The following is a 12,268-nucleotide window of genomic DNA, read 5'->3' on the forward strand; positions in this document are numbered from 1 at the left end:
AATTTTTTTAACAAAATATACAGTGTGTCACATACTTTTTTACCGTGTTCTCGAATGCTGAGGCTTTATAAGACTGACTTGTTGCATTGTCGTTCTCAAACCGATGGCCCTTAGTACGTGAATATGGTGAATGTAAGTTTGTGACAAATTTTTGACATCAATTTAATATGCTAGTGATTCTTTTCATCTTCCTTGGATGCCAAATTTGTCTTCATGAACCAAGATGAAGCACTTTTTACTTTTTTGCGAGGAGAAGCTACACTGTTATGAAGATACAAAATGTTGTAAAACCTCCTATGTTTGTAATACTTATTATAATATACTCCCTCCATTTCCTTATACAAGGCCACAAACTCATATTACATATACCAAGATAAAATTTAATAACTCCTTTGCAAGTCAATTTTTCTTTTCGTTTACCGGGGTCATTAATAAACCACAAGCATGGAACGAATGAATGGGAAGGAAGTGGCTAAGTGTCATTATGACTACATGCACGTAAGTATTAAAAAGCTGCTTATAAGGAAACATCATTAATTTTTGCCTCAATTACTGTTTGTGGCCTTGTATTGATGCAAAATGTATTTTTGATAGTAGCCTTGTATAAAGGAATGGAGGGAGTAGTTAAAATCGTCGCCTTATCTTATGACTGTGGTTTATTTTCGTAATGGTTTTTCATGTAAAAAAAATGTGCTTATTGCTCTCAATTTCACCTGATAATTTCTAGCAATGGATACGAACCTTGCACGGTTAAGAATACAAGAGCATTTAGCATCAGTAATTACTAGAGCTTGATTCAGCCTTCATATAGCGTCTACAAAATCTTTTATTTTCTGAACAAACAAGTGCAATGCATTTTCACTTTGAATAAGTCAAATGTATACAAAAGAACGCATGCTCACAAAAAGTATTTCCGGTGACGTTGAACGATGATCTCTCAAGCATAACAAAAAGGACTAACAGGCTATTTCAATCGATGGCTCTTAGCTTGCACCATACTTTGCAACTGAAACAATGAGCTGAAATTTTTGACATGTTGTTCCCAAAATATGAGACCTCCTAAGAGGAGAGAGAAAGGGGGCCGAGGCGGCAGCGTGGAAAAGCCTTATCCTGATTAGTCTGCCTTAAAAGACGATTAATTTTCTAGACAATTGCGTTTAGTTTTTTTGTGTGAGAATTCTCGGAGTTTTATTCCATAACTATATCAAGTTAAAATCCGTTAATACAAGATTATGAATAAAGGGGGTGGGAGCTGCAACCAGCAAACGGTATTTCGAGTTGTGCGAGCATAATTACCATGATAGTGTGAAACCCAATTCTGGGTTCTAGGTATCTTGGCCAGAATAAACTCCCGCTCAACCATGAGCGTCTTGATTTCATTGATCATGACAGTACCCTGGATTGTTTGCATGTACGTACATAGTCATGCATGCTTTATGTACGTGTAAATTTGCATACAAGAGTTTGTTTATGCTTGAAAAACATTGAATGTTCTGGAGGAAACAACCTCGTGGTCAAGAAATTTTTCCATGGAAATTTACACATACAAAAGACAAATGTGGGTATGACTAGAAAAATCAAAAGTTTTGACATGTGAATATAGATTTCTTGGTACAAACCACGACACTCAAAGACGAAGAATTAGAACCCCCGCTCTCCCCCTCACCCCCGCGCCGACGGCCACTCCGGCCGCGGCGGCCACCACCCTCCGTCCCTGACCGCCTGGTCAGGGGCGCCACCCCTCCGGCTCCAATGGGCCGCGCCCGCTCCGTGCGCTCCGGTGGGTCCGCCCGCTCCAGCTCGCAGGGGAGCGATGGATGGGGCAGGCGCGCATCCGTCCCCGACCCGCCTCTGTCCTGTGGTCCCTCCGCGGATCCGGTCCCTCCGCCGCCTCCCGGCCCGCCTCCGGGTTCTCCGCCGCGCCTCCTGCTCCGAGGGGAGTGCTCCAGGCCTTGCGCCACCCTCCCCCCCGGATCTTGCCAGGGATCGACAGATCGAGCAGCCCCCATTCAATGCTGCGGGGCGGGAGGCCCTCTTAAAGCGCTTCAAGGGCCTCTGCTTCCGCTGTCTCAGCTCCGAGCATCGCCGTGTAGACTGTAGAGATCCAATCCACTACATACGGTGCAAGCTGCCCGGCCACATTGCCAAGGACTGCCAGCTCGGGCAGCCTGCAAGGGCTGATCCGGCACGCGGCCCGGTGCACACTCGCCTCCGACCGCGCCGGCCATGGAGCGCAGCCGCCACGCCGACCCATCCAGGCGGCCCAGGAGCAGCCACCAGATCGTCATCGGGACGCCGGAGATGGAGCAGCAGATCTTCCACCTGCGCCGCCACGCCGTCCTCCTTACCTCCACGGTCGAGCGGCATGCGGCGAGCCCCATGTCGGTGGGCCGCGCCCTCGACGCCACGCTGCGCACGCCGGCTCACCTGCTACGGGTGACGAGTCACGACCCGGAGGACTTCATAGTGCTGTTCGAGCTGCCGGCGCACCGCGACAACGATGTCCGCCTCGGCTCCATCTACATCGACGGCGTCGTCTTCAACATCAAGCAATGGCACGAGGACGAGCACGCCGTGCACCAGGACTTTCTCCTCCACGTGCGCGTCGTCATCGAGAAGATGTCCATGCAGATGTGGTCCGTCAGGAGGGCGGAGAAGGTGCTCGGCTCCAAGTGCATCGTCGACCGCCTCGACAGCCGCACGCACGAGCGTGGACACACGCGCACGTTCGCCTCCTGGGTGTGGGTGTGGGACGTCGCCTTCATCCCCACCAAGCACTCCATCTGGCGGACGGCGCGCGGCGCCGGCCGCGTCGAGGCCATGCTGGGATACTCCCCCCCGAGCCGCGAGGTCGCTCCCCCTCCCCGCGTCAAGCTGCACGAGATGCTCATCCACGTCGACCGCGTCGAGGACTGGTCGCCGCCCTCGCCGCGCTCCTCCCACTCCGCCCAGAGCGGCCCTACCTTCCTCCGGCTCAGACGACGAGCACCCTTTCCCGATGGTCTGGCCTGGGACATGGGCCATGCACGTCGAGGACGGGCAGGGGCAGAGCAGACGCCATCCAGCGGTGGTCTCCTCTGCCGGCTGCGGTGGCCTGTGAAGGAAATATGCCCTAGAGGCAATAATAAAGTCATTATTTATTTCCTTATTTCATGATAATTGTTTATTATTCATGCTAGAATTGTATTAACCGGAAACTTGATACATGTGTGAATACATAGACAAACAGAGTGTCACTAGTATGCCTCTACTTGACTAGCTCGTTGAATCAAAGATGGTTAAGTTTCCTAGCCATAGACATGAGTTGTCATTTGATTAACGGGATCACATCATTAGAGAATGATGTGATTGACTTGACCCATTCTGTTAGCTTAGCACTTGATCGTTTAGTATGTTGCTATTGCTTTCTTCATGACTTATAGATGTTCCTATGACTATGAGATTATGCAACTCCCAAATACCGGAGGAACACTTTGTGTGCTACCAAACGTCACAACGTAACCGCGTGATTATAAAGGTGCTCTACAGGTGTCTCCGAAGGTACTTGTTGAGATGGCATGTATCGAGATTAGGATTTGTCACTCCGATTGTCGGAGAGGTATCTCTGGGCCCACTCGGTAAAGCACATCACTATAAGCCTTGCAAGCAATGTGACTAATGAGTTAGTTGCGGGATGATGCATTACGGAAAGAGTAAAGAGACTTGCCGGTAACGAGATTGAACTAGGTATTGAGATACCGACGATCAAATCTCGGGCAAGTAACATACCGATGACAAAGGGAACAACGTATGTTGTTACGGTTTGACCGACAAAGATCTTCGTAGAATATGTAGGAGCCAATATGAGCATCCAGGTTGCGCTATTGGTTATTGACCGGAGACGAGTCTCGGTCATGTCTACATAGTTCTCGAACCCGTAGGGTCCGCACGCTTAACGTTCGTTGACGATCGGTAATATGAGTTTATGTGTTTTGATGTATTGAAGGTAGTTCGGAGTCCCGGATGAGATCGGGGACATGACGAGGAGTCTCGAAATGGTCGAGACATAAAGATCGATATATTGGACGACTATATTCGGACTTCGGAAAGGTTCCGAGTGATTCGGGTATTTTTCGGAGTACCAGAGAGTTACGGGAATTCGCCGGGGAGTACATGGGCCTTATTGGGCTTTAGGGGAAAGAGAGAGGGGAGGCTGCGTGCCCCCTCCCAAGGCTTAGTCCGAATTGGACTAGGGGGAGGGGCGGCGCCCCCTCCTTCCTTCTCTTCTCTTTTCCCTTTCCTTCTCTCCTACTCCTACTACTTGGAAGGGCTCCTAGTTCTACTAGGAAAGGGGGAATCCTACTCCCGATGGGAGTAGGACTCCCCTAGGGTGCGCCATAGAGAGGGCCGGCCCTCCCCCTCCTCCACTCCTTTATATACAGGGAGGGGGCACCCCTTGGAGACACAACAAGTTGATATGTTGATCTCTCCCAGCCATGTGCGGTACCCCCCTCCACCATATTCCACCTCGGTCATATCATAGCGGTGCTTAGGCGAAGCCCTGCGTCGGTAGCAACATCATCACCGTCATCACGCCGTCGTGCTGACGGAACTCTCCCGTGAAGCTCTGCTGGATCGGAGTTCGCGGGACGTCATCGAGCTGAACGTGTGCTGAACTCGGAGGTGCCGTACGTTCGGTACTTGGATCGGTCGGATCGTGAAAACGTACGACTACATCAACCGCGTTGTGGTAACGCTTCCGATTTCGGTCTAAGAGGGTACGTGGACAACACTCTCCCCTCTCGTTGCAATGCATCACCATGATCTTGCATGTGCGTAGGAAAATTTTGAAATTACTACGTTCTCCAACAGTGGCATCAGAGCCAGGTTTATGCGTAGATGTTATATGCACGAGTAGAACACAAGTGAGTTGTGGGCAATACAAGTCATACTGCTTACCAGCATGTCATACTTTGGTTCGGCGGTATTGTTGGATGAAGCGGCCCGGACCGACATTACACATACGCTTACGCGAGACTGGTTCTACCGACGTGCTTTGCACACAGGTGGCTGGCGGGTGTCAGTTTCTCCAACTTTAGTTGAACGGAGTATGGCTACGCCCGGTCCTTGTGAAGGTTAAAACAACACCAACTTGACGAACTATCGTTGTCTTTTTGATGCGTAGGTAAGAACGGTTCTTGCTCAGCCCGTAGCAGCCACGTAAAACTTGCAACAACAAAGTAGAGGATGTCTAACTTGTTTTTGCAGGGCATGTTGTGATGTGATATGGTCAAGGCATGATGCTATATTTTATTGTATGAGATGATCATGTTTTGTAACCGAGTTATCGGCAACTGGCAGGAGCCATATGGTTGTCGCTTTATTGTATGCAATGCAATCGCCCTGTAATTGCTTTACTTTATCACTAAGCGGTAGCGATAGTCGTAGAAGCAATAGTTGGCGAGACGACAACGATACTACGATGGAGATCAAGGTGTCGCGCCGGTGATGATGGTGATCATGACGGTGCTTCGGAGATGGAGATCACAAGCACAAGATGATGATGGCCATATCATATCACTTATACTGATTGCATGTGATGTTTATCCTTTATGCATCTTATTCTGCTTTGATTGACGGTAGCATTATAAGATGATCTCTCACTAAATTTCAAGGTAAAAGTGTTCTCCCTGAGTATGCACCGTTGCCAAAGTTCGTCGTGCTGAGACACCACGTGATGATCGGGTGTGATAAGCTCAACGTTCATCTACAACGGGTGTAAGACATTTTTACACATGCAGAATACTCGGGTTAAACTTGACGAGCCTCACATATGCAGATATGGCCTCGGAACACTGAGACCAAAAGGTCGAGCGTGAATCATATAGTAGATATGATCAACATAGTGATGTTCACCATTGAAAACTACTCCATCTCACGTGATGATCGGACATGGTTTAGTTGATTTGGATCACGTGATCACTTACATGATTAGAGGGATGTCTATCTAAGTGGGAGTTCTTAAGTAATATGATTAATTGAACTTTAATTTATCATGAACTTAGTCCTGGTAGTATTAGCATATCTATGTTGTAGAGCAATAGCTCGCGTTTAGCTCCCCTGTTTTATTTTGATATGTTCCTAGAGAAAACGAAGTTGAAAGATGTTAGTAGCAATGATGCGGATTGGATCCGTGATCTGAGGATTATCCTCATTGCTGCATAGAAGAATTATGTCCTTGATGCACCGCTAAGTGACAGACCGATTGCAGGAGCAGATGCAGACGTTATGAACGTTTAGCAAGGTCGATATGATGACTACTTGATAGTTTAGTGCACCATGCTTTACGGCTTAGAATCGGGGCTTCAAAGACGTTTTGAACGCCACGGAGCATATGAGATGTTCCAAGAGTTGAAATTAGTATTTCAGACTCATGCCCATGTCGAAAGGTATGAGACCTTTGACAAGCACTTTGCCTATAAGATGGAGGAGAATTGCTCAGCTAGTGAGCATGTGCTCAGAATGTCTGAGTACTACAATCACTTGAATCAAGTGCGAGTTAATCTTCCAGATAAGATAGTGATTGACAGAGTTCTCTAGTCACTATCACCAAGTTACTAGAACTTTGTGATGAACTATAATATGCAAGGGATAACGGAAACGATTCCCGAGCTCTTCGTGATGCTGAAATCGACGAAGGTAGAAATCAAGAAAAGCATCAAGTGTTGATGGTTGACAAGACTACTAGTTTAAAGAAAAGGGCAAAGGGAAGAAGGGGAACTTCAAGAAGAAGAGCAAGCAAGTTGCTGCTCATGTGAAGAAGCCCAAGTCTGGACCTAAGCCTGAAACTGAGTGCTTCTACTACAAAGGAAATGGTCACTGGAAGTGGAACTGCCCCAAGTATTTGGCGAATAAGAAGGATGGCAAAGTGAACAAAGTTATATTTGATATACATGTTATTGATGTGTACTTTACTAGTGTTTATAGCAACCCCTCAGTATTTGATACCAGTTCAGTTGCTAAGATTAGTAACTCGAAACAGGAATTGCAGAATAAACAGAGGCTAGTTAAGGGTGAAGTAATGATGTGTGTTGGAAGTGGTTCCAAGATTGATATGATCATCATCGCACACTCCCTATACTTTCGGGATTAGTGTTGAACCTAAATAAGTGTTATTGGGTGTTTGCGTTAAGCATGAATATGATTTGATCATGTTTATAGCAATACCGTTATTCATTTAAAGTCAGAGAATAATTGTTGTTCTGTTTACATGAATAAAACCTTCAATGGTCATACACCCAAGGTGAATGGTTTATTGAATCTCGATCGTAGTGATACACATATTGAAGCCAAAAAATGCAAAGTTAATAATGATAGTGAACCTTATTTGTGGCACTGCCGTTTAGGTCATATTGGTGTAAAGCGCATGAAGAAAATCCATGCTGATGGGCATTTGGAATCACTTGATTATGAATCGGTTGATGCTTGCGAACCATGCCTCATGGGCAAGATGACTAAGACTCCGTTCTCCGGAACAATGGAGCGAGCAACAAACTTGTTGGAAATAATACATACTGATGTATGCAATCCGATGAGTGTTGAGGCTCGCGGCAGGTATCGTTATTTTCTGACCTTCACAGATGATTTGAGCAGATATGGGTATATCTACTTGATGAAACATAAGTCTGAAACATTTGAAAAGTTCATAGGATTTCAGAGTGAAGTGGAAAATCATCATGACAAGAAAATAAAGTTTCTACGATCTGACCGCGGAGACGAATATTTGAGTTACGAGTTTGGTCTTCAATTAAAATAATGTGGAATAGTTTCACAAATTCATGCCACCTGGGACACCACAGCATAATGGTGTGTCCGAACGTCATAACTGTACTTTATTGGATATAGTGCAATCTATGATGTTTCTTACCGATTTACCACTATCGTTTTGGGGCTATGCATTAGAGACAGTTGCATTCACGTTAAATAGGGCACCATCTAAATCCGTTGAGACGACACTATATGAACTGTGGTTTGGCAAGAAACCAAAGTTTTCGTTTCTTAAAGTTTGAGGTTGCGATGCTTATGTGAAAAAGTTTCATCCTGATAAGCTCAAACACAAATTGGAGAAATGTGTCTTCATAGAATACCCAAAGGAGACTGTTGGGTACACCTTCTATCACAGATCCGAAGACAAGATATTTGTTGCTAAGAATGGATCCTTTCTAGAGAAGGAGTTTCTCTCGAAAGAAGTGAGTGGGAGGAAAGTAGAACTTGATGAGGTAACTGTACCTGCTCCCTTATTGGAAAGTAGTCCATCACAGAAATCTGTTCCTGTGACTCCTACACCAATTAGTGGGGAAGCTAATGATGATGATCATGTAACTACAGATCAAGTTACTACTGAACCTCGTAGGTCAACCAGAGTGAGATCCGCACCAGAGTGGTACGGCAATCCTGTTCTGGAGGTCATGTTACTTGACCATGACGAACCTACGAACTATCAGGAAGCGATGATGAGCCTAGATTCCGCGAAATGGCTTGAGGCCATGAAATCTGAGATGGGATCCATGTATGAGAACAAAGTGTGGACTTTGGTTAACTTGCCCGATGACCGGCAAGCCATAGAAAATAAATGGATTTTCAAGGGGAAGACGGACGCTGATAGTAGTGTTGCTATCTACAAAGCTAGACTTGTCGAAAAAGGTTTTTGACAAAGTTCAAGGTGTTGACTATGATGAGATTTTCTCACTCGCAGCGATGCTTAAGTCTGTCAGAATCATGTTAGCAAATTGCCACATTTTATGAAATCTGGCAAATGGATGTCAAAACTACATTCCTTAATGGATTCTTAAAGAAGAATTGTATATGATGCAACCAGAAGGTTTTTGTCGACCCTAAAGGTGCTAACAAAATGTGCAAGCTCCAGCGATCCATCTATGGACTGGTGCAGGCATCTCGGAGTTGGAATATACGCTTTCATGAGTTGATCAAAGCATATAGTTTTATACAGACTTGATGTGAAGCCTGTATTTACAACAAAGTGAGTGGGAGCACTACAGCATTTCTGATAAATATATGTGAATGACATATTGTTGATCGGAAATAATGTAGAATCTTCTGGAAAGCATAAAGCAGTATTTAAAAGGAGTTTTTCAAAGAAAGACCTCGGTGAAGCCGCTTATATATTGGGCATCAAGATCTATAGAGATAGATCAAGACGCTTGATTGGACTTTTACAAAGCATATATCTTGATAAAGTTTTGAAAAAGTTCAAAATAGATCAAGCAAAGAAAGGGTTCTTGCCCGTGTTACAAGGTGTGAAGTTGAGTCAGACTCAAAACCTGACCGCAGCAGAAAAATAGAAAGAGAATGAAAAGTCATTCCCTATGCCTCAGTCATAGGTTCTATAAAGTATACTATGCTGTGTACCAGACCTATTGTGTACCTCACCAAGAGTTTGGCAAGAGGGTACAATAGTGATCTAGGAGTAGATCACTGGACAGCGGTCAAAATTATCCTTAGTGGAATAGGGAAATATTTCCCGGTTATGGAGGTGATAAAGAGTTCGTCGTAAAGAGTTACGTCGATACAAGCTTTGACACCGATCTGGATGACTCTAAGTCTCGATCTAGATACATATTGAAAGTGGGAGCTATTAGCTAGAGTAGCTCCATGCAGAGCATTGTAGACATAGAAATTTGCAAAATACTTACGAATCTGAATGTGACAGACCCGTTGACTAAAATTATCTCACAAGCAAAACATGATCACACCTTAGTACTCATTGGTTGTTAATCACATAGCGATGTGAACTAGGTTACTCACTCTAGTAAACCCTTTGGGTGTTGGTCACATGTCGATGTGAACTATGGGTGTTAACCACATAAAGATGTGAACTATTGATGTTAAATCACATGGCGATGTGAACTAGATTATTGACTCTAGTGCAAGTGGGAGACTGAAGGAAATATGCCCTAGAGGCAATAATAAAGTTATTATTTATTTCCTTATTTCATGATAAATGTTTATTATTCATGCTAGAATTGTATTAACCGGAAACTTGATACATGTGTGAATACATAGACAAACAAGTGTCACTAGTATGCCTCTACTTGACTAGCTCGTTGAATCAAAGATGGTTCAGTTTCCTAGCCATAGACATGAGTTGTCATTTGATTAACGGGATCACATCATTAGAGAATGATGTGATTGACTTGACCCATTCCGTTAGCTTAGCACTTGATCGTTTAGTAAGTTGCTATTGCTTTCTTCATGACTTATAGATGTTCCTATGACTATGAGATTATGCAACTCCCGAATACCGGAGGAACACTTTGTGTGCTACCAAACGTCACAACATAACTGGGTGATTATAAAGGTGCTCTACAGGTGTCTCCGAATGTACTTGTTGAGTTGGCATGTATCGAGATTAGGACTTGTCACTCCGATTGTCGGAGAGGTATCTCTGGGCCCACTTGGTAAAGCACATCATTATAAGCCTTGAAAGCAATGTGACTAATGAGTTAGTTGCGGGATGATGCATTACGGAACGAGTAAAGAGACTTGCCGGTAACGAGATTGAACTAGGTATTGAGATACCAACGATCAAATCACGGGCAAGTAACATACCGATGACAAAGGGAACATCGTATGTTGTTATGCGGTTTGACCGATAAAGATCTTCATAGAATATGTAGGAGCCAATATGAGCATCCAGGTTGCGCTATTGGTTATTTACCGGAGACGAGTCTCGGTCATGTCTACATAGTTCTCGAACCCGTAGGGTCCGCACGCTTAACGTTCGGTGACGATCGGTAATATGAGTTTATGTGTTTTGACGTACTGAAGGTATTTCGGAGTCCCGGTTGAGATCGGGGACATGACGAGGAGTCTCGAAATGGTCGAGACATAAAGATCGATATATTGGACGACTATATTCGGACTTCGAAAAGGTTCCGAGTGATTCGGGTATTTTTCGGAGTACTGGAGAGTTACGGTAATTCGCCAGGGAGTACATGGGCCTTATTGGGCTTTAGGGGAAAGAGAGAGGGGAGGCTGCGCGCTCCCCCAAGGCTTAGTCCGAATTGGACTAGGGGGAGGGGCGGCGCCCCCTCCTTCCTTCTCTTCTCTTTTCCCTTTCCTTCACTCCTACTCCTACTACTTGGAAGGGCTCCTAGTTCTACTAGGAAAGGGGGAATCCTACTCCCGGTGGGAGTAGGACTCCCCTAGGGCGCGCCACAGAGAGGGCCAGCCCTCCCCCTCCTCCACTCCTTTATATACGGGGAGGGGGCACCCCTTGGAGACAGAACAAGTTGATCTGTTGATCTCTCCCAGCCATGTGCGTTGCCCCCCTCCACCATATTCCACCTCGGTCATATCGTAGCGGTGCTTAGGCGAAGCCCTGCGTCAGTAGCAACATCATCACCGTCATCACGCCGTCGTGCTGATGGAACTCTCCCGTGAAGCTCTGCTGGATCGGAGTTCGCGGGACGTCATCGAGCTGAACGTGTGCTGAACTCGGAGGTGCCGTACGTTCGGTACTTGGATCGGTCGGATCGTGAAAACGTACGACTACATCAACCGCGTTGTGGTAACGCTTCCGATTTCGGTCTAAGAGGGTACGTGGACAACACTCTCCCCTCTCGTTGCTATGCATCACCATGATCTTGCATGTGCGTTGGAAAATTTTGAAATTACTACGTTCCCCAACAGCCTGCAGCTCGGTCCGCGCCGCGACCGCGACGACCAGGACGGCGACCAGGGGCGCAGGTCATGGAAGAACGTCCTCCTCGGCCGCGGGTAGGGCAGAAAGGAGCTGGCTCCGACGAAGTCCAGGGCCCCCCTCCCCCCGCCACCATAGCCGCACGCCGGTCAGCCGGCACCAGGGCAAGTACGACCGCCGCAGCTCCCGCAGCAGCGGCAGCACCCTCAAGGCCACACCTCCTCTACCTCTCCTCGTCGACCAGCCCCCCCCCCCCCCCCGTGGCGGCGCCTGCTGGTGGCGGCAGGTCGGCGGGGCCCGTGGACCCTGTCACGGCCTTCTTTGACTCGTCTGACCACGTCCCTCCTTCGCCCCTCCGTGCCGGCAGCAGCAACGACAATCTTCAGGCAATCGATCAAGCCATCGCCGACACGCTCGCTGCCCCCCTTGAGTTTCTGTCCAGCTCCATCACCGCAGCTTGCCAGGCCCCCCAACGGCCGTCTCCACCAGGCTCCAGGTCGGCGCGGTGACCCAGCAAGTGCTCCAGCTCCAGCTGGACAGCAACGCTGACGCGTCAGCTCCAGGCCA

This window comes from Aegilops tauschii, chromosome 7 (assembly GCF_002575655.3).
Source record: "Aegilops tauschii subsp. strangulata cultivar AL8/78 chromosome 7, Aet v6.0, whole genome shotgun sequence".
Taxonomy (NCBI): domain Eukaryota; kingdom Viridiplantae; phylum Streptophyta; class Magnoliopsida; order Poales; family Poaceae; genus Aegilops; species Aegilops tauschii.